Genomic DNA, 23,403 nt, shown 5'->3' with positions numbered 1-23,403 from the left:
AGAGAGAGAGAGAGAAAGAGATCATTCATTCATACATTAGTTTGTCCATGATTATTAGTGAATATGAAACTATTCAGATTTTTTTGATTTTTTTCTCATCAGCATGATCTGACATTAATAATGTATTTATTTTTTTCAGTGATTACCAAAACTCAAACAACACAAGGTTGTCCATACAATATAAACCAAGATCTCCTATTTATTCAGTAGTGGATTTTACACCTACTCTTCTTAATTATTCATTATTTAAAAAAAATTTTACAAGGTAAGCACCAGTTTTTCTTTCTAACAAGAAATGTAAAAAATTGTTTCATTTAAAGTTTTTAGAAAATTTAGAGCCTTCATCAGGCATAATAATGGTTCATTAAACACGAGTTAGATTTTTCAACTAATTTTCTCAATAACATTAGTATTTATATCATTGACCATGGAGGAACAATAAAAGTAAAATATTTCAAGATTTTGAATAGATAATCATAGTGTAATATTGTGATTTATTTAGTTCAGTATTGTCATGATAATCTTCTTCATTTCTCGTATAAAATATTGAATTTAAACTTTGATGCATGACCACATTTACTTGCCCTCAGTACAGGACTAACATTTGATTCATTGATCTTGACAAAGTTGAACTTGAGTGTTAAACAAAGAAGGCCATGAAATACTGAATTGTGTTTGATGTAGTCTTCTATTATTTGTTGTCCACTTCACTCCACATTACAGTTATGATGACAATGATGGCAGCAATTTTTGTTCTTCCTCATTGTTTTATTAACTGGGAGTTGAAATGTGATGATCTTCAAAATAATTTGTAGCTTGTTGCATAAATGGAACTCAGTTTAGTGTTGGTGAATTGCAAATCAATCTCCCTTCTCTTGTATTAGATTGCACACTGGGAATAAAATACATGGTATGAGTTTTCAGGTAAAATATATCTTCTTTTCTAAGTTAGGAGGACCTTATTTGATAGTTATTTAGCTGCTATTTCTAGAAGATTGAACAGCTATAGAGAGATTTCCTTGCTGGTTTGGAATCCTTTCATTATCAGGTGTCATCTGCTCTTGTGTTGAATACCATAGATTGCTATTTTGATCTTGTGCTGTCCTTATACATTCACTGAGTTTTTAAGTGTATACAATTCTAGATATTGTCCATATAATTCTATAAACTTTGTCTCGTAAAATTTTCTTAATTTTTGTTATTTTTCAGTACTTCATCATTGGTTTTATGTTCTCTACTTTTGTCACTCTTCATATTTCACTTCTGTGTAGTAGAGTGGATCATACATGACATAGTAATAGTTTCCTTCTAGTTTCAGTATTAATGTTTCTTAATAACAATGTATTTCACATTTTTTCATTTGACTATCTGGCTATCTTTTTTTTCCCCCCTATATATTACTGCTTCCTGTTTTCTTATTGCATATATGCCAGGTACATTATCTTTGGTGACTGTTCAATTGGTTTTCCTCAATTATATTTATTTGTAGAGACTTTTTAGTCTATCAATATTGCAATTTAGATTCTACCAGATCTACTTTATAATGGATTGGTTAACATTATGCTGAGACTGTAAAGCAGAGGATAATATATTTTGTGCAAAAGTTGTCCTGACAGATCATAGAAATGGAAATATCAAGACTTTTTCTTAGAACCAAACCAATGTATGAAAATATGTGTGTATGTGGGACACCTGTGATGGAAAATACCACAGAATAGCAGCAAAATTTGGTGAGAAAAATACACTAATGATTTGTTTTCAGTTTTAGAGTATTTTTCATTTGACTTGCAGTCTGAAAGTATATATGCACATACACATACAGAGTTAAATGCAGATAGTTATATATATCTGTCTATATAGATAAATACAGATAGATATCTGTATATATAGCAATAAATAAATATCTGGCGTTATGCCTATCTGAAGAATGCAATCCAATAGAAAGTTACTTTTGTGTATTATCCCCAGGGAACAATGACATCATAGCAACTTATCTTAGGAACAAAATACACTTTTAAAAAGGAATATGTACACACCCACATACTGTCTCCCATGTGTCAAGTTTTCAAAGATTAAGCATGGTTTAATGCTACATAATTTATGGAGTACTCTCTCTTTATCTCTCTCATACATAAGGTAGAATTTATATATTTGCCAGAAAGCTGTAGCTGTAGGGTAAATGAGAATGATCATAGCAACAGTGAGGCAGTGATTGAAATTTGAGATCGCAAACTGCTGCTACTCAGGGTTTTGCATTAACTACTAGTTAACAATTGATGCAGAACTCTGCCTAAACAATGTTGTGGTATCTCAGATTTGTATATGTTTGAAAATATCAATATTTTAACATATACACCTTCTTGACTTACGACTGAGTTCTGTTCCAAACGACAGCTCATAAGTCCATCTGGCCATATGTTGGATTTATATTTTTCAACACTATTTTCATTCAAACGCAACCGATGCCTGAAAGCAACTGAGTGAGAGACAGTAGCAGGCAGTTTTGTACTTATTTTATCGAATGTATATTTATCAAATTCCTAATTTTCACTTTTTCATGTAATACTGGTTTTATAAAAGTAAACACAAACATGAATAATACAGGTATACACATACTATGTATGTATGTAGGTATATATGTAGATAGATTGCTTTTGCATGGGTTTCATCTACCTAATTCCACTTAGAAAATATTGGTCAAACTGATGTTAACAGTAGAAGATACTTGTCCAAGGTGCAATCCAGTAGGACCAAACCTGGAACTACACAGTTCCAAAGAGAACTTCTTAACCACTTTATTCTGTGTGTGTGTGTGTGTGTGTGTGTGTGTGTGCATGCGTGCATCACAATTATTACTTTTTAATGTCTGACCTTTGCTATTTTTTGCATTATTTCCCTTCTTGCATTAAGTGGGATTTTGAATTGTCTTAAAAAAATAACAAGTATATATTGGTAACTTTCCAATAATCATTTACATGCAATTGGTAAGCATTTGTACTTTTCTTTTCAGTTCATTGCTTATAGCATTTAGGTTCATGTTTTTATATCTTTTTTTGTTTGGTTGATAAGGAATAATGTTTTCTCTACTTATTTATACAAGATTTAGCAATTATACTTAGCAATTCCAGTATCATTTCTTCTGATAGACAGAATATTAGCGCTCAGTGCCGTATTCTTAAAATATAATAAATATAAAATGCAGACATAACTAGTTAAGAAGTTCACTTTGCTGCCAAATTGTTCCTGGTTTAATCCCACTGCATGGCACCTTGTGGGCAAGTGTCTTCTACTGTAGCCTTAGTAGAATTTGTTAGTCAGAAATTGTGCTGAAGCCTATTGTTTATATATGCCTATGTGTGTGTGTGTGTGTGTGTCCTGTTTACTGATATATCAAGTTGTTCTGCTTTGTTTATGCAACAAAAAATAGTGATTCAGTAAGTGTAAATTTAATAAAATAAGTACAAGATGGAGAAAAGCCCTGAAATTAATATGATCGTTGTAAGAAGAAACTTGCTTCCCAACCATATGGTTCCAGGTTCACTCCCACTGTGTGGCACCTTGGGCAAGTGTCTCCTATAGCCTTGGGCCAACCAAAGCCTTGTGAGTGGATTTGGTAGATGGAAACTGAAAGAAGCCCATTATGTGTGTGTGTGTGTGTATGTGTTCATGTGTATATGTTTGTGTTTACAACTGATATTGATGTGTTTACGTCCCTGTAACTTAGTGATTCAGCAAAAGAGACCAATAGAATAAGTACTAGGCTTACGAAGAATAAGTCCTGGAGTGGATTTCTTCAACTAAAAAACCCCTTTAATGCGGTGCTCCAGCATGGCCACAGTAAAATGACTGAAACAAGTAAAAGAACTAAAAGACCCTTTAGGTTGGTACCCCAGCATGGCCACAGTTCAGTGACTGAAAACCAGTAACAGGAGAAAAGAATACCGATAAAGAGAAATCAGGATGGCAAAACATGTTGCTGAACAAGAATTTTATTCACATTCCATTTCATTTGTTGTCATTATCTGATTACAAGTGTGTTGCAGTAAAATAGCATTAACATTAGAGCATATTATTTCATTAATCAATGACAAAGAGGACCAGTTATCTAAAGATGAAAATATTTAAAGAATTCTTTTATGTCATGTCATTCTTTACTTTGAAATTCTCAGATTCCTTGAACTGATTTATCAATTATTCTTCTTTCAAATTTTCCCAAATAGACTTAGGAATTGAATGATGATTAAAAAAAGAATCCAGTAACAAGAAGAAAAAAAAGACACAAAAAAGTTATTCCTTTTAAATATGAAAATGATATGTGGAAATGTAAAAAAAAAAAAAAAAAAAAATGAGTAGAAAAAAATACATGGTTTTAATTTAAAGCTGCTTTTCATGATTGATGTCATAGTACAAGGTTTAGTCTTTGTAACAATAGCTGTTCATTAATGATGTTTTTCAGATTAAAAACTGCTGAAATGGATTCCCTTCATGAGGAATAAAAGACTTACACTTCTGACAACAAATTCACCTAAATGGGTCTATTTCTAAATTAATCTCATCTGTAGTAACATTCACCCTACCCACTGTTTTTTTTTTTATGTTTCTGATCCCTTCCTGCTTTCTCAGTTTAGTTCTGCCACCAAACATTTCTGTTTAAAGCATTTAACATCCAAACCCCATTCCTCCCTGCTTCAGTTCTCAGAATTCCTTTGCTTCTTTCACTTCTCCTTGTTAATTTTTTCTTTGTATGTTTTTGAATATCCTAGCAGTTCTATGTAGCAGCATTTCAGTCTGCTGCATGAGTTGCAGGAATCGACAGCCTCCTGTGGCAGCCGCCACAGACTATTCAAAACAAAGTTAAGCAAAACTTGTTATGCCCCACATACACACTGCTTATTTCTCTTTCGGATAAAATTAAAAACGAAACTATTTTGTTAAACACACACATATATTGATAGTATCTTTTCTTTAAGTTAAAAAGCCAAATATAAAAAGCTTTGGATTCTGTCAGCATATTCAGCGTCATTTATTGAAAGGCTTGTGTAATTATGTAAGATTTCTATATTTGCACTGAGCAGCATTTTAAACTAAATATCATTTACAGTAATTAGATAACAGAAGCTGTAGTTGTTCTTTGTTGTAGTAGTAGTAGTAGTAGTAGTAGTAGTAGTAGTGGTGATGGTGAACTTAACAATATTGTCAAAATCCTACTGCTCTCTACTTTCCTTCACACAGGACCTGTAATATATATATATATATATATATATATATATATACCTGTAAAATACAGTGCTCAATTCAATTGAATATTTTTCCCTATGAATTTGTGACCCTGTGCCAGGGTTGATTTAGCTGACATAGCCCCTCTCCCAAACTCACTGGCCTTGTGCCAAAATTTAAAACCATTATTATTATTATTATTATAAAAAGAAGACGACAGTAGTGAGCTAGCAGAATTGTTGGCATATCAGGCAAAATGCATTTTGTCTGTCTTAATGTTCTGAGTTCAAATTCCGCCAGGGTTGACTTTGCCTTTCATCCTTTTGGGGTTGATAAAATAAGTACCAGTTGAGCACTGGGGTCGATGCAGTCAACCCCTGCTCCAAAATTGCTGGCTTTGTGTCAAATTTGAAATTGTTATTACCGTTATTATCATCATCAATGCAGCAAGCTGGCAGAATTATTATCATGCTGGACGAAATGCTTAGCAGCATTACATCCGTCTTTACGCTCTGAGTTCAAATGCTACCGTGGTCAAGTTTGCCTTTCATCCTTCCATGGTTGATTCAGCTTAGCACTGGGTTTGATGAAATCGACTAGCCCCTACCACCACCACCACCAAATCTTAGGCCTTGTGTCTATTTTAGAAGTAATTATATTATTATTGTTGTTGTTAAGGTGGCAAGCTTGCAGAATTGTTAGCACATTGAACAAAATGCTTCACAACATTTCTCCTGGCTTTACATTCTGAGTTCAGATTCTGCTGAGGTTGACTTTGCTTTCATCCTTTTGGGGGTCAATAAAACAAGTACCAGTTGAATGCTGGGGATCAATGTAATTGACAGGCCCCCTCCCCCATAATTTCAGGCCTTGTGCCTATAGTAGAAAGGATTATTATTATTATTAGTTTATATAAAGGACTGGTAATTCAGCAGAAATGTAATAGATAGAGAGGTGAGTTCTTAACTTTTGTATACGATTGCAATCGTATACAAAAGTTAAGAATTCACCTCTCTATCTATTACATTTCTGCTGAGTTACCAGTCCTTTATATAAACTAAAAAATGAATTAGACTGACATTTATTTTATTTTGAACCTGTTGAAGGCACGCGAGATGCCGAAATATTGTTCAAAGCACCAATAAATAAGTTACTTTCGAGTTGCGCTTTTTGTCATTAGGTTGGCCTTGGTGATGGGTTACGACAGCTATGTTTACCTTAGTGATGGATTGTGGCAACCGTATACAAAAGTTAAGAACTCACCTCTCTATCTATTATTATTATTATTATTATTAGTGGTAGTAGTAACTGTTGTTGTTACAGCAGCACTACCACATCTCCATTATCAGTAGTACTATTACTACTATGTAGCAGAAGATTGATCCTTCCTGGGTTTTTCTTTTAACATAATTAAGCCTCTTCAAGTAAAAATATTGTTTACCTTTTTTTTCTTTTTCTTTTTCTTTTTTTGAAGTCTTCATCTTCATGCAGAAAATGATTTTGTACATGAGAAGTGACAACTGTTTCAACTAACTGATTTAGTATATAGGTTATGATATACACAGTATGATAGATACTTTTCCTTTTTGTTGTCTGTAGAAAGAAAGAATAAATTAGTTTTACAGGCTCAGTTATGAATATTTTGTGAAAGTTTGTCAGATCAACAATACAGATATTAAACCTGAGTAGATATTTTCTCTACTGAAACTGTTAAATTGTTTGTTAACAGCAATTTTTGCTTTGTTGTCAGTTCACCTTAGCAGACATTCAAGATAATGGCATATAATGATGGTTTCAGGTTGCATTCTCTGGCAGTTCTTTTCTTTTTCTTCTACATCATTTTTTTTTTTCTTAATGTAAAAGTACTTAGCCTGGAAGCCTATTGGAATGGCACTTTCTATATCCTTTCACCTTAAAGCCTCACAGTTCTATCCTTACATAAGAAAGTAGCAGAATTGTTATAATCATCATCATTTAACATCCATTTTCCATGCTGGCATGTGTTGGACTTGACAGGAGCTGGTAAGCCAGAAGACTGCACCAGGCTTCACTATCTGTTTTGGCATGGCTTTTACAGCTGAATGCCCTTCCTACCACCAACCACCTTACAAAATGAATTGAGTGCTTTTTATGTGGCACCAACACTGGTGAGTTCTATTTTGGCATGGTTTTTACAACTGGATGTCCTTCCTATTACCATGTTGAACTTAGTTTTGTCCCTTTATGTTTCTATGTAAATGAGTGTACTGAAATTCAACCTGGTTGACAGTGCCTTTCTTGGTTTTGGGGTTAATATAATTGCCTACATTCCTTTCTTGAAATGTGTGCTAGTGTTTGAAGTGGCTGGCAGAATTGATAGAGCATCCATCAAAATGCCTTGTAAAAGTTATGTTTCTCTAAATTTTGAGTTCAAATCCTGGATTTTTATACTTCTCAGTCATGTTGATAAAATTAGTACTGTACAAATCTTGGGGACAACTGAACTAACTGTATCTTCTTCCCAAATTTTGTAACCATGAGCCTAAGCTAGAATTCATTATCATTGCTAAAAATTAGAAATCTGATAATATTCACCAAAGCATAAGCACAATCTGTGTGTGTGTTCCTGTGTTTAGGGGAAGTATATTTTTAATTGCTTCTAAGATAAGAAATGACGTACTAATTAACGAAATTCCTGAGTGTGTCAGTTTCATCTTCCACAAGATGAATGCTATTACCTAAGGCTATTATTATCACTGTTTCTTGACTATCCATTGTGACTTGAGCAACATGAACTGATTATCAACTGAATAATCTGGTTTAAGAAATGAAAATTAAATGGAAATGGTCAGAACATTTTAACTTATATGTTGTAGAAAGCAAATTAATATGAATTAGAGTATAAAAGTACAATTGTTATAGATCTGTTTACATATTAGAAACTACAAAAATGAAAACCAAGTTATATGATGATGATGGTTTCAAATTTTACCACAAGAGCAGCCATTTTGGGGGAGGGGACAAGTCGATCATGTCACTCCCAGTGTTCAACTGGCACTTAATTTATTGACCCTGAAAGGATGAAAGGCAAAGTCGACCTCCACAGGATGATAATAATAATAATAATGATAATCCTTTCTACTATATGCACAAGGCCTGAAATTTGGTGGGAAGGGACTAGTCAATTATATCAGTCTCCAGTGTTTCACTGGTACTTAATTTATCGACTCCCAAAAGGATGAAAAGCAAAGTTGACCCAAAGTGTTATCATGTACACTGTTTCGTCTTGGTATAAAAGATGGGCTACAGTAAATATTCTGCTCAATACCACAGATTTACTTGTCAGTTGTTTTACCATAACCAGTTGAGAATGTCCCTTGGAGGCTGATGATATGTGCATCTCTGATCATGAGCAGAAGTAGTGGGGGAGCATCATAGCCATGCGTTCAGAGGAGTTCTTTGCTCTCTCACTCAGTGATAATAATAGTAGTAGTAATAATAATAATAATAATAACAATTATAATAATAGCTTCAAATTTTTCCGCAAGGGCAGCAATTTTGGAGGAGGGGATGAGTCAATTACATCGACCCCAGTGTTCAACTGGTACTTATTTTATTGACTCCGAAAGGATGAAAGACAAAGTCAACCTCAGCAGAATTTGAACTCAGAACATAGCAGCAGACGACATACTGCTAACCATTTCTCCGGGCATGCTAATGATTCTGCCAGCTTGACACCTTCATAATAATAACAACAATAACTGATCTATACAATTCTAAAACATGGCCTACAATACATGTGAGGATATATATATATATATATATATAAGGTCAAGAGGTGGCGCAGAAATATTCAAAAGCAATGGCAATCCACCCGCAAAGGAGTAAGAAGTCACTACCTAGGTCAGATCAGGGTATCCCACAACTCAGTAGATATTCATATAATTTACCTTTTTCCAATGTTGTTAGCATCATGGGATTCGTGTGGGGGAAATGTATTGAAACCTATCACTACCATTTCTGCTTCAAGCCTCATTGTAAAAATAAAGCAGTGGTTATACACATCTCTTTATCAGAAGATTTGGAAATTCTCTTACAAAACTTTGTAAGTAAATTTTTCAGAATAGTGAAGGGGATGATTCAAGTTTTGTGAATGTAGCATATGATTTTGTTTCGTTTTCTATAAGTGACATATATGCCTGAAGCAATATTGTGTGCAATGTCTAAAAAGTTGACTGTTAATATTTACACTTTCAAATTTCAAATTCAAATTCAAACTTCAAATTCAAAACATATCACCACTCAATTGCTCCCCATTTTGAATTAATTCTAATTTAGATTTCAAGGATGTCTTTCCTGTCTTTTTTAACCACAATTAACTGTCATGCTTAGGTGTAAATTTAATTAATTAATAGTTCTTGTGTCACTACATTATGTATGTGAGTACCAACCTTATTGTTTGGTTTTCATGCAGAGTACATGTCCTTGAGTATTTTACCTCTGTTTTGAGTGATATGCTTAGTTGAGCAATTTGGATATTTTTTTCCTAATATTCAGAGTGATGCACTTGGCAAGAGCAGCTGCCAAACTGCAACCTATTGAGTCTCATCTTACAAACAACTTGGCTATGTGGTTAAGCTCACTTTACAAGCATGTGGTTTCAGGTTCAGTTCCGCTGCACAGCATCTTCTAAAGTAGCTCCTGGCTGTGTGAGTGAAATTGGTAGACGAAGACTATATGACAACCTCCCCCCATGCATATGTGTGGGTGTGATGAACATTAATATTTCACAGCTTACCACTGCTTGAGCAAAACAGTAATATGGTGTTTACATTCTTTGTTGACATTACAACCGGTCATTCTACCCTTTCAAAGACCAAAGAAATAAAATATCTTTGCTTGAAAAACAGGTAAGGGTTAGCAACAGGAAGAACTTACTGCTACCAATTCCTGTTCAACGCGTGCTAGCAGGGAAACAAAAATAGATGTTAAAATGAACCAACAAACAGTCTTCTAATGTTTCATGAGGTAAACTACTTAGATATCCATGGCAACTGTGTGGGGAAAGCTATTTTATTTTGTTGTGTTCTCATTATTTTCTTCCTTTCTTAATTTCCTTCTCATCCTTTCTTCTTTAATGTTGTATCATTTCCATCTTCCCTTCCAATACTTCTTTTGCTAATAGTGTTTTTGTTATTCTCTGAACAGAATTGGTACATGCGCATCATGCATACACACATACATACATACATGTATGTATGTACACACTCACACACACAAATATATACATACACATATATTCAGTTTCCCCTCATCTTGTTATTGACTCATCTGTTCCGCTATACACTCCATGTCCCATTTTCTCTCTCCCTCTCTCCATTTATTTTCTTCTTAACTGATCAATTTTCCTTCTTCTTTAGCCGAAATTTATATATATCTCTATTTCCATTATCATTCCCTATTTTTTTCACTTTCCTTCATCATCTTGCCCAAGCCTGTTTCCACTTCACTTCAGTAGCATATCTCCCTACCTTGCTCGTGCTCTCTCCCTCTCCTCCCCCCATCCCCAATCTTTGCTTTCTCCATTTCACAACCAGCCTGTTCATGATGTTCATTATGTCTCTTCACCTCCCACTTACTCTACATTTCTTGTTCTTCTCAGTCTCCTGCTTCAAACATTCAATTAAATCTGTGTATGAATGGATATACAAAAAAGTGTTGTTATTACTGTTGTTGATAGTACATGCATGTATGTATGCATATATACATGTGTGAATTTGTGGATGTGATTACTAAATTCTCTCTTTCAGTCCCTTAATTCTTCAGTGATGTTAATTAAACAATACCAAAACTGTTGTGCCAATCCCTAATTATAACCATTGCTTGTTATTCTCTTCTGCCTGCGCCTATAGTTGTTTCATGTTGAACCCCCACCTCACTTATCAGCTACTATTTAAAAAGTACATATAATACTAAACTAATAGATAAATGAAGTGCCTTCTCCCTTTACTTATTTCAAAACAAACATAATGTAATGGATTACTATAGTCTCAACAGTCCTTTTTGCTTTGTTTTATCATAAATTAGACCTAAGGCTTCCATATTGTCACATAAAACTATAAGATCTGCACCTAAAAAAAAGACAAAAAAATTCATCTCCAAAGCACGGGCCTTTTACCTCTTACTGATTTTAGTCATTAGACTGTCCATGCTGGAGCACCGCCTTGAAGGGTTTTAGTCAAAAAAATAACTCCAGTACTTTTTTTTTAAGCCTGGTATTTATTCTATCTGTTGCTTTTACAGAACTGTTAAGCAGTGGTGGGGGACAAACACAGACACATGCACACACACACACACACACACACACACACACACACACACACACACATATATACAACACACTTCTTTCAGTTTTTTGTCTACCATCTACCAAATCCACTCCCACTCATATGGCTTTGGTCAGCCTGAAGCTATAGTAACAAGGTATCATGCTGGGGACTGAACCCAGAATTATGTAGTTTGGAAGCAAATCTCTTACCACCCAGCCTCAACAATTTTTTTTCTTTTCTTTTCTTTTTTTTTTTTTTTTTTTTTTTTTTTTTTTTTTTTTTTTGGAAAGATAAGCAGTTTCCCATGCACATAAATTTCCCCTCTCAAAACCACTAATGTTGTCCAAGCAACAGGCAAGGGCTGATACAGCTTGCTACAATTGTCAGTCACTGCAGGCCATCAGAATGTATTTAGACAAGAACAAATACCAGACATTCATTTCATCCTATCCAATTCTTACAAATTTATCAACCTAGTTCCCTGAATCACTTTCAACATTTTTGTTACCCTATTTCTTCTGATATTCACTGGTTTTGTTTCAATTAAGTTTGGAAAATAATGACTAATTTAGTAAAATAACTTTCTCATTCTCAAGTTAGTATTTAGAGCATAAATTGAAATGAAAATGTGATGAAAAGTTTAATTTAGACCACTTGAAAAAAGTAAGTTTGTATTATTAAACCAGGGGTGAACTCAGGCAGGTTGGTATTAAAAGGTTAATAAAAAAAAAACAAAGAAAAATGTTGTCACTAATTGGCACTTTTAGCAAGTGTCTTTTATAGCCCAGGCTGACCAATGCCTTGTGTGTGAATTTAGTAGATAGAAACTGTATGGAAGACCACTGTGTGTGTGTGTGTGTGTGTGTGTGTGTAAATATATATATGTGTGCCCGATGCCAGTGCCTGTGGCATGTAAAAAGCAAGATTCGAGTGTGGCCAATGCCAGTGCCAACTGACTGGCACCCATGCTGGTGGCACATAAAAAGCACCATTTGAGCATGCCAATGCCAGTGCCACCTAACTGGCACATAAAAAGCACTGTTTGAGTATGGCTGATGCCAGTGCCAACTGACTGGCACCTGTGCCGATTGCACGTAAAAAGCACCATTTGAGCATGGCCGATGCCAGTGCTGCCTGACTGGCTCTCATGCTGGTGGCACGTAAAAGTACCCACTACACTCTCGGAGTAGTTGGCATTAAGAAGAGCATCAAGATGTAGAAACCTTGCCAAATCAAATTGGTGCCGAGTGCAGCCTCCTGGCTTGCTAGTTCTCAGTCAAACTGTCCAACCCATGCCAGCATGGAAAGTGGACATCGATGATGATGATGATATATATATTTACATATATACCCGAGTAAGCACATAAATGTGAAACAAGGTGGAAAGAAATAGTACTTGAATACCAAAGCTAGAGTAATATGCTTTATTGTTAAAGCTGCAAAAACATCACAAAAATATCACAAAAAACTGCAATTCAGAGTTTCACATTCCCATTCATCAGACAGTTGTGATCAAGAATCTTGATCAAGATTAAGTACCAGACTTAAAAATGAGTACTGAGGTTGATAAGTTGGACTAAAACCTTCAAAGCAGTGTTCTAACAGGGCTGCAGTCTAATGACTAAAACGAGTAAAAGATAAAAGAAGATAGTGTATGTAAGATTACATTATCTAATATATTTTGGTGGGGAAATTTTTCAAGGTGTAATTTGTTTGTCATAAATTCTTTATCCTCTTTGGCTCCTCCTTAGCATTTAGTCTGCACTGTGTTGGAACTTCCATTTTTAGAACTCTTGCTCTTTTAAGCTAAAAGCTCTTATTTCACCTTATCAATGTAAATTTCTTCTTTTACTGGAGTGCTTGACTTATATCTTTGTTCTGAGTTCAAATCCCAACTAGTAATTGCTTTGCTTTTACTCTCTCTCCCACCTTTTAAGATAGCTAAAATAAAGTACCAGTTACTAATGTTTTGTTTTACTTGTTTCAGTCATTAGACTGGGGCCATACTGGGGCACTGCCTTGAAGAATTTTTAGTTGAATGAATCAGCCTCAGTACTTTTTTTTCAAACCGGGTACTTACTCTATTGGTCTCTTCTGCCAAAACTGCAAAGTTACAGGGACATAAACACAGCAACACTGGTTGTCAAGTGAAATAGGGGAACCAACACAAACACACACACACACACATGATGGACTTCTTTCTGTTCCCTTTTACCAAAACCCCTCACAAGGCTTTGGTCAGCCTGGGGCTGTAGTAGAATATACTTTCCCAAGGTACCACACAGTGGAGCTGAACCTGGAACCATGTGGTTTGGGAAGTAAACTTCTTACCACACAACCATACCTGCATTACTAAAGTTGATTTAATCAACTCACACTTCCATTTAAATTTGTGGCCTTGTGCTTATGTTATAAATCATTATTAGTTAAAGCAATGGATTGGCAGAATAATTAGTGTGGGAAATGGTGTTTTGAGGCATTTGTTTTGGCTCTTTACATCCTGAGTTCAATTCCTGCCAGGGTTAGCTTTGCCTTTCATTATTTTTGGATTAATAATGAAAAGTACCAGTCAAGTACTGGGGTTGATGACATGAACTAATATTCTCTTTTCAAACTTGCTAGCTTTGTACCTAAATCAGAAATGATTATAGTTGTTGATCAGTTAAAGGAAGAGAAATGGCACCTATAACCTTTGTAAGTTATTCACTCACACACACACACACACACACACTCAGGTGAGAGTGTTATGACTGATGTTAAGCTTGAGCTTCTGTTGTTCAGTGCAAGTAGAAAGAAAGCCTAGACAGGGATGTAAATTTCAGAGGATCACCTCTTCTGAGGAGGAATGACATGTTGGGAAAGGGTTTTAATGTGATGAGTTTGGGAGAGGAGATGATGAGAGAAGTGACAATAGATGAATTAGGTGTACTTGTAGGACAAAATAGTTCAGTTTTCTAACTCAGAAGACCAGTAGTATTTTTGTTTCAGTGGCTAGTGTCATCATTATTATCATTTAATGTCTATGTTCCATGTTGGTATGGATTCGATGATTTCACAGGATTTGATAGCGTCCAAGGACTGCATCTTACTCCACTGTCTGTTTTGGCATGCTTTCTCTGGCTGGGTGTATACTGGGTGCTTTTTTCCCCATTCTACCAACATTATTGAGGGCATCATGCAATTTTCAAGACTACAAAACCAGAAGTAGGCAAGAACTTTATCCTAGGAAATGAATTGCAAAAGATGGAGGAAAATAATATATTAGGATCCATTCAATTGATTTAATATTCCTCTGCCAATCTGGACCTGTAGGTACAAATTTAAGAAATCATTATGACAGAATTAGTTGACTGACAGACAAAATGCTTTATGGTATTTTTATGTTCGCAGTTCAGATCCTGCCAGGTACTGGAGTTAAGAAAATTGATTATATCCTTCCCCTAAATTTGTGACTTTTTATTTGTTTTAGAAATCATTAATTAAGTCATTGTTTAGACCCAGTTAAACCCTAATCAAGCAGACCTATGATCAGCAGTGCTTTAGCTATGACCCATACTGTCCTTATTGTCTATATAGGACTACATTTAAAATAATGTATATACTTTATGAGGCTGGCTGGATGTAGAGAAATTTTGCTCTATTTCCTGCAGGTTGTGTAATCACGTAGAGGCTCCCTTGTTTGTTCATAGAAATCTTATCATATATGGAATGTGAAGAAATGGTAAGGCATAGACTTTAATATTTTACTATATATAGTCTTCTTTCTCTACATTGTGAGGCCAAGCCTGTTAGGATGAGAGAAGCTAATACAACAAATAACAAGCATGTATTTGTTCTGGTACTGGTAATTTCCATCTGTCCTACCACTTACCTACAAGCTCTGGCCTTTTGGCCAAACCCCCAGTTCTTTTAAATTATGAAAGACTAATATAAATTTCCAGTCTATTATTAGTACTAACACCTTACATGGGAGTTAAGAAGTGCTATTTAAAGTGTACACACATACATATGTGCACACAAACACACAACTCATATAAATACACACACCTGTGTGTTTTTGTTTAACATGTTTACGTAGATGTCCTTTTAAAATTCTTGGCTACAAAAACTATTTCTTCAACTGCTATCTATGATCAACATTAGCGTTTTAACAGCTGTTTTCCCATACTAGCAGGATGTAGTATATAAAGATGAATTGATGATGGCACTATCTACCTTATTCTTGCTGCTTAGATACAACATCTGTTGATGATATCCAGTAACTATTCTTTTCTTTTTTTTGTGTTCTCCTTCTTTCTTCAGTTTCTCTTCTACGCAATACTATTTCATGGTGGTCAGACATTAAAATTTATTTTCCGACAGCTGCATATGATATTTACTCACCGCATTGTCATCATCACCACCACCACCACAACCACTAATTTTTACAGTCATATTCCTATGCTGTCATACCTTATACATCCTGCACATTATTGCTGCTAATTCCAATATTTCTTGTATCTTAAGATTCATACATTAATTTCTTGATTTTGTTGTGTGTGTGTGTGTATATATATATATATATATATATATATATATATATCTTTTCCTTTTTACTTGTTTCAGTCATTGGGCTGTGGCTGTGTTGGGACACCACCTTGAAGGTTTAATTGAACAAATCAACCCTAGCACTTATTTTTTTAAGCCTGGTACCTATTTTATCAGTTTCTTTTGCTGAACTGCTAAGTTACAGAAACATAAACAAAAACCAACACTGGTTGTCGAGCAGTAGTGGGGGACAACACACATACACAAAGACACACGCATCGATATATATGTGATGCATGCATGTATGTATATACATATGACAGACAGACTTTCAGTTTCACTCACAGGGCTTTGGTTGACTCAAGGGTATAATAGAAGATGCTTGCCCATGGTGCCATTCAGTGTGACTAAATCACGAACCATATGGTTGGGAAGCAACATTCTTACCACGCAGCCAATGCACACGCACACACACACACACACACACACACACACACACACACACACACACACACACACACACACACACACACACACACACACACACACACACACACACACAGCATGGAAGATGTTTATAAGCTGTTTAAGAACATTAAAAAAACTGTTAGGTTTGCTTCAACATATAAATTTAATTTCTGTCAAAATATTTTCGTCACTTTGAAACCATGACCTGTTCACTGACAAAATTTCATGTTGCATGAAGATTGTCATTAAACAGGTCGTGGTTTCAAAGTGACGAAAATATTTTGGCACTAATTAAATTTAGATGTTGAAGTGAATCTAACGATTTTTTGTGTGTTCTTAAACGGCTTATAAGCATCTTCCACGCTGCAATTGTTTTTGTTTCAGTACACAATCTCAGATCAAGTCACTTGCTATGCTAGTACATCTCTGTAATATATATATATAAATTATATTTTATGTCTCTCAGCATTCCTTTTTAAAATGAAGTGATATAATTTATTAATTTATGACCTGTAGTTACTGAATTCTCATAGAATGAAGAAAGAAGAATAAAGGCTAAGTTGACCTTGCTAGCATTTGTAAACAGAAAAGTCTGATACTCTGCATAAGAGGTACTTGCTTTCATCTGGTAGAAGAGATACATCAAGATCTGGAATAGATAGCTTTGAGTTTCTTATCACTGCTAATGACAGGTAGATAATCAACAGAGCACTGGATAAACTAAGATGTTGGCTGTTTGTATTTTGTCACTAATACTGTGTTGTGTCCCTGGCTCAGACATGTAGCACTCAACAGCCAACTAGCTCCACCTACTTCTAAGTAGGTACCACAAGATAATATAGTTAGTTAATGTAACAGCTGCACTGTAAAACCAACATGTGACTTGTTAGTTTACAGTTCAGAGTTCAGTTCCTTTGAAGATTAAAGTTTCCTGCAATAAATTGGCATTGTATACAGGGGAAGATTTCCTTTTAATTTGATTAATCTTTCAGAAACCTGAGATTATCAATTGTCAGGTGGATCATTAGAGGTATGTGAAAAATCAGAAATGGCTACAGTCTGTATGAAATACTTCTGAGAATATAATATAACCATACAATAGAACAACTAAACTTGTTCAATACAACAATGAAATATCTCTTCTGAAATTCCTTGGCATCTTTAAAGTGCAAAGCATCTCTTTTAACATCTCACTCTTATAACAGTATGCCTGCCTACTATAAAGTTATGATGGTTACAGATACTAATCAAACTAATTAAATGACTGAATTAGTGTTAACATATTTAATGCAAAGAACATTATAAAATTAACAAGAAAAAATAAACAATAGCTATTGACTAGTATTATAAGTCTTTTTGGCAAGTACAGGAGACAAATCTGGATATGTTTCTGACTTATTTTATCTCCCCGATAAAGCATAGACTTGTACTTGCCAATTCTTTGATCAGCTTATCTTTGTACTCTATCCCTACTCAAGCAGGATGGACAGATATTATTCAGTTGTAAGAACAGTGGTTCTGTTGACATAAGTCTCTGAATTATTCTCTCTCTACTGTATGCATCAACTTTGTAGAGAACTACAATTATACAATTTTCTATGGAAAAACACAATAAGCCATGTTTGTTACTTGGTATATTTGATCTATGCACAAAATAGGTATCAACATATGTCTTAAAAGCTGTCAGTCACTAATATCTACTGGAACTGAAGCCTCAGCAATTCTATCTATGGTTTCAAGAAAAATATCACCAGATATCTACAACCCCTGGACCAAAATATTTGCTATGCAAAAGACTTGCACTCAGTATGGTTGCTGTATATATATATGTGTGTGTGTGTGTGCGTGTGTAAAAGGATTAGTTTTACTATCAATACTACTGAAATTGAAACTTCAGCAATTCTGGCTACAGTTTCAAGAAAAAGATCATTAAATATCTAAACCACTGGACCAGAATATTTGCTATACAATAAGTATGGTTTTTTTCTTTCTTTTTTTTTTGACAGCCACATTGTTGGCAAATAGCTTTTACTTTAAAGAACTGTTACTGAATATCTCTCTTTGAGAGATTTAGAAATAATAATATTTCTATATTATTAAATCAGTGACTGCGTGTCACTTTGAAAACTATATATTCGAATGGTGAATTCAACAATGCCACCTAGCCAAACAGCTTCTCTGTATTAATAAAGGACAGTAACCCAGAAACCAGTCCACAGATGTTGTTTTGTGCTGGATGGAAGTGCTGAACTCCCTGTTCGAAAGTATAAGGACACAGATATTGTGTTGTATAGCCAGCTGGAAATGATGTTTCCTGAGGCTAAACAACAGTAACATCGTCCCTTCCAGGACAGCCACATTATGTTGGCAAATAGCCTTTACTATAAAAAGATGATTTGCAATTAATGCATATCCATCCTTCAGTATATTAGTATAGTAGATGGATGTTCATAAAATTATTTTACTTGCAGATTATGTCTTCTAAAATTGATGGTTGAGATTGTTCTGTGTTTAATTAAGAACTACTTTTAACACTATTAATTATTGGAGTAGACACATAGAGTCTGCGCCAGCAATTAGATTTATTTTCTTTTATATTACATCACGACTAACATTAATTAGTAAAAATTGTTTGCATTGTAATAATGGATTAACAGTTTTTATTAACATATTAATTAAATTAATAACATTTATCAATTTGTTAAATTATTATTTTTTGCTACAGCTTAGTTGTTATAATGTTTGTTCAAATCTATGAAATGCTGAAGGTCAGTTCAGTTCCAGCTGTTAGCCATTTCATCTTGCTTTAATCAGGTATAGTGTACATAGAACTACATTAACCAATGTGTTCTTCTTAGAACACTCTGATTCGAGTGAGACTTTACTGCTCCTTCTAACAGATAGTGCAACAACACAGGGGCTCCCTCATTGGATTATTTCAATGGCATTGATGCAATTGTTCAGCTCAAAAGTAGCTATGATCATGCAAAGCTATGATCAAAGATATTCAACTGTAAACATCCTGTCTTTCTTTCCTTCTTTCAGACAAGATGTAAGATTACATTATCCAATATGTCTTTCCATTTTTAGCTTCAGTCCTCTATATCCTGAGTTCAAATCTCATTGGAGTTGCCTTTAGCTTTCATCTTTTCTGGAGTGATAAAATATACAACAGGTACACGTTCAGATTGATTCAATTACCTATGCACTCCTCTCCTACAGGTGCATGGTTTCATGCAAAAAATCCTTGTTATTTTTACAACAACTATTGTTATAGCCAGAATAACACTTTTTGATAATGTTCATTATTATTGCAGTATTTATATTTCTGATGTTTTCAGAACAATGTTAGTACTAGAAATATAATTTTGGCCTGTCTATTATCTATAGATGAAAGTTTTTATTTAATTTGTCATAAGCTTTCATTTAATTTGAAACCTCTCTACTTTAACCAAATGATTATTTTGGATGTTGGTCTGCTAGAAAAGTGCACATGATTTTTAAATTATTTTTTTCTCTGTCTTATTTAGCTGCTTGTTTTTGTTAGTAATTAACCTATTTATTTTAAAAAAAAACTACTGATTATAGTTAGTTAAATGAAACTAATAACCTCTTTCATAAGATAATCTTTTCTTCCCTTCTTGCATTTGTTATCCAAATAATTAATACCTGTCCTGTCTACAATACTAATTTCATATATATACCGTGCAATTAAAAATTATGATCTTCATCTACCCACTTTTAATTTTAAACTTTTTTTCATCAAAGAACTAAAACCAGGACTTGATTTGTAAAATATTTGTGAGTTTACAAAAGTATTATATTTAGATAAAATCCCTTTTTGACACCAATCTGCCCCTGGCCACCTATGGTTCAGATACAAAACCACCTCTTTTAATGCCTTTGTATTTGAATTGAAACCCTTCCATCATAATTTTATGTTAGAACTGTTCCAGAAACAAACTAAATATACCAGTTCAGATGCATTTCTAACAGTTTAAATTTCACTAAATCTCCCCAAATTCTTGATAATTTAAGACGTTAACTAAAACATAGGCAATGCATTTTGTCAAAAATATGGTCATGAAAAGATTGAATTGATTTTCTAAGTATGAAACATGTTATAAAAAATGTGATGACACCTTTGCACCACTCAGGCAACAGCCCTCCAACCTAGGGCTGTTTTTGATAGTCATTACTGGTGAAGGTTTTATAAGGTTGGAGTGCAAATTGTACCTCAACCTGTTTTAGTTGCCTTTTAAGAAATGTAGAGGAAACACTCGATTTATATATCTTTGACATGCTGGTCCCCACACAGCACTAGAGCAACGTAAAATTAAGTATTTTGCTTGAAAACATAACACACCACTTGGTCCAGGAATCGAACCCATAATCTGGCAATCGTGAGTACAACACCCTAACCACTAGGCCACATAGTTTCATGATAAATAAAGGACAAAAAAAAAATCCAAATATTATTAGCAACATTACATCCTCCCTTTTCACAGAAGTTCAACAAGGAAGCTTCTTTGACTGCTAGAAATAGCAACTAAATTTCTTTCAAGAGATAACCTATCTTACAAAAGAAGGAAGCATACACACACTGCATTCTATAGTTTTAGATATAGGTGTAGGTACAGCTTTGTGGTTAAGAAGCTTATTTAGCAACTATGTTGCACTGGGTCTCATTTTGTGACACCTGCAATGTCTTCTACTGCAGCCCCAAGCCAACCAAGGCCTTATGAGTGGATTTGGCTGACAGAAACTGAAAGAAGACCCTTGTGTGTGTGTGTGCGCGCACACCCTCATCTAGTCATCAGATGATGGTCATAAATGCACATTATCATGATACAAGCAAAGTTGTTCATTTCCAGTCTACCATGAAAGATATGTCTAGTTATGGGAAAATATTACTTTAGTCAGAAAAAGGTGAGGGGTGGCAACACAAGGACATCCAGATGTAGAAAATCTACCTCAGCAAATTCTTGTCTGATCCATGCAAGCATGGAAATGTGAACATTAGTTGAAGATTAAACACTGTACTTGGGTAAAAAATAAATTGACAGATCAGAGCTTAAATACTTATGATTCTAAAACTGCTCAGTAATTTTACTAGAAATTTTGCTCTGTTGTTGTATGGACAAATACTTAAGGAATAAAGAGCTTCTACAAAGAATAGTACACCAGTTTAGAGTACCATGCTTTTGATAGGAGCTCCAATTTCAACTATATTTTCTATATCCTAACTTCCCCCACTCCTGTTTTCTTAAAAAGTTGGCCTTGTGCTTCAGTTTACAGGATTAATATACAAATATCAAATGTATAAGCCTAACAGCTTAGCACTTGAACAATTATTAACTACGCAATAAAAATCAATCAATGATAACACAAATATGTATGTACATACATTTGTTTATTCAGACATTCATTTTCTTCTGTTTTTAAGTATTTAAATTCTTCCTCTGAAGAAGTAGCTGGTTTCTACATAGATACAAAGCTCCATCATTGGAATGTTGAAAGCAAAAACAATGCCACATTTTAAGCTTGAGAAAAGTCTTGCATACTTTTACTGTTTCACTTATATATTTGTAATGTGCAAGCTGGTTGATTTCTTTTTCTGGAAATCCAAGCTTATCCAGACTGTCTTTTATGCATTTACCCACAAAACCAAGTGCACCAATTATTTATTGGTATAAATATAAATTTGTAATCTGTATATAGGAGTTAGAGGTTTTAAAACAGTTGTCCATAGTTATCCTCCTTCTCTTTGATCTTCAAAGAGATATTCACCTCAAGCAGGACAGCTAACTTCTATGATGGTATACACTTTTCATTGTCTGTCCCAAACAATATCTGGTCTATTATGCTTATATTTGACAGATGTGATGGGAATGTTCCACCAGTATTTCTTGTGTTGATGTTTGTGTACATATTCAATAACAGGAGGATCCTCTATATTTATTCCACAACAGTCTTTTTTCTGAATGGCATTGTATATTATTTTTGTGACAGTGTTGTGTTGTGTAAGGAGGTAGTACCTTGATGACATTTTTTGGGCAGTTGCTAATCACATGTATGATGTCTTCTACAAAAATATGACATAATCTACATTTTTGGTTGTATCTTGGAATTCCAAGGGTTTCACTTTCTTTTGTTTATTAGGTATTTAGCAGCAATCTCCAGTTCTTGGCTTGCAGATGCATAGCCTTTGAAGTGCGATATGATATAACTGTCACAAGTCCAAGACAGGTTTCGCTTCATGTTAATATTACTGTCTTCTTTAAGTCTTTGGGAAACATACCCATGCATGCTCTTTTTTTGGTATGCTGAGCATTTCACATTCAGGTCTTCTTTGAGGTATGTCAGTCCAGTTATTTTGAGGTCGTATGGGAGGTCATCAAGAAGATCAGGAAGAGAGTGCTTCCTGAGGAGCTCAGACATTGTTCTCTTCACTTTTCAGCATTAAGTTAATGCATTTATTTTTGCTGCTATTGTTTAACAAGTGCTGTCTGAGAGAGACTATATGACACTGGAAGGTTGTCTGCACCGTTCTCAAGCCTCTACCTCTTTTATCTCTCCTTAGGCAGAGCCTGTCAATGTCACTATTTTTGTGGAGATTTTCAGTTGATGTCAGTATTTTGCAGGTTTTAACATCTATGGAGTGGATTTCTTCTACAGGCCAGTCGAGTATCCCAAATATTGGAATCAGCACTGGTATAGCAAATGCATTGTGGGATATTGTCTTGTTGTTAGAGGAGACTTCCAACTGCCATATTTTTCTAAGTCTAGCATAATATTCTCAGGTCACTCTCTTTATTCACAGTACCTTCGTATGACGTGTGTGTTTGTGGGTGTGTATATATTTATATTGATAGACAGATAG

At 34.5% G+C, this 23,403-nt stretch overlaps 1 protein-coding gene across 3 annotated transcripts in view; it reads left to right on the top strand.

Annotated features, from left to right (window-relative positions):
• The window catches only part of LOC106883440 (adenomatous polyposis coli homolog), a 188,253-nt gene that overhangs the window by 84,971 nt on the left and 79,879 nt on the right, over positions 1 to 23,403 (top strand). For 2 of the 3 annotated variants that reach the window (XM_052967125.1, XM_052967124.1), the window contains exon 2: positions 140 to 265. The gene's annotated coding sequence lies outside the window, so the exon portion shown is untranslated. Of the gene's footprint in view, positions 1 to 139; positions 266 to 4,513; positions 4,534 to 23,403 lie in introns of those variants that run through there. The other variant, XM_014934452.2, reaches the window with a different exon arrangement.

This window comes from Octopus bimaculoides, chromosome 4, assembly GCF_001194135.2.
Source record: "Octopus bimaculoides isolate UCB-OBI-ISO-001 chromosome 4, ASM119413v2, whole genome shotgun sequence".
Classification (NCBI taxonomy): Eukaryota; Metazoa; Mollusca; class Cephalopoda; order Octopoda; family Octopodidae; genus Octopus; species Octopus bimaculoides.
This window is presented reverse-complemented; position numbering and strand designations above follow the sequence as displayed.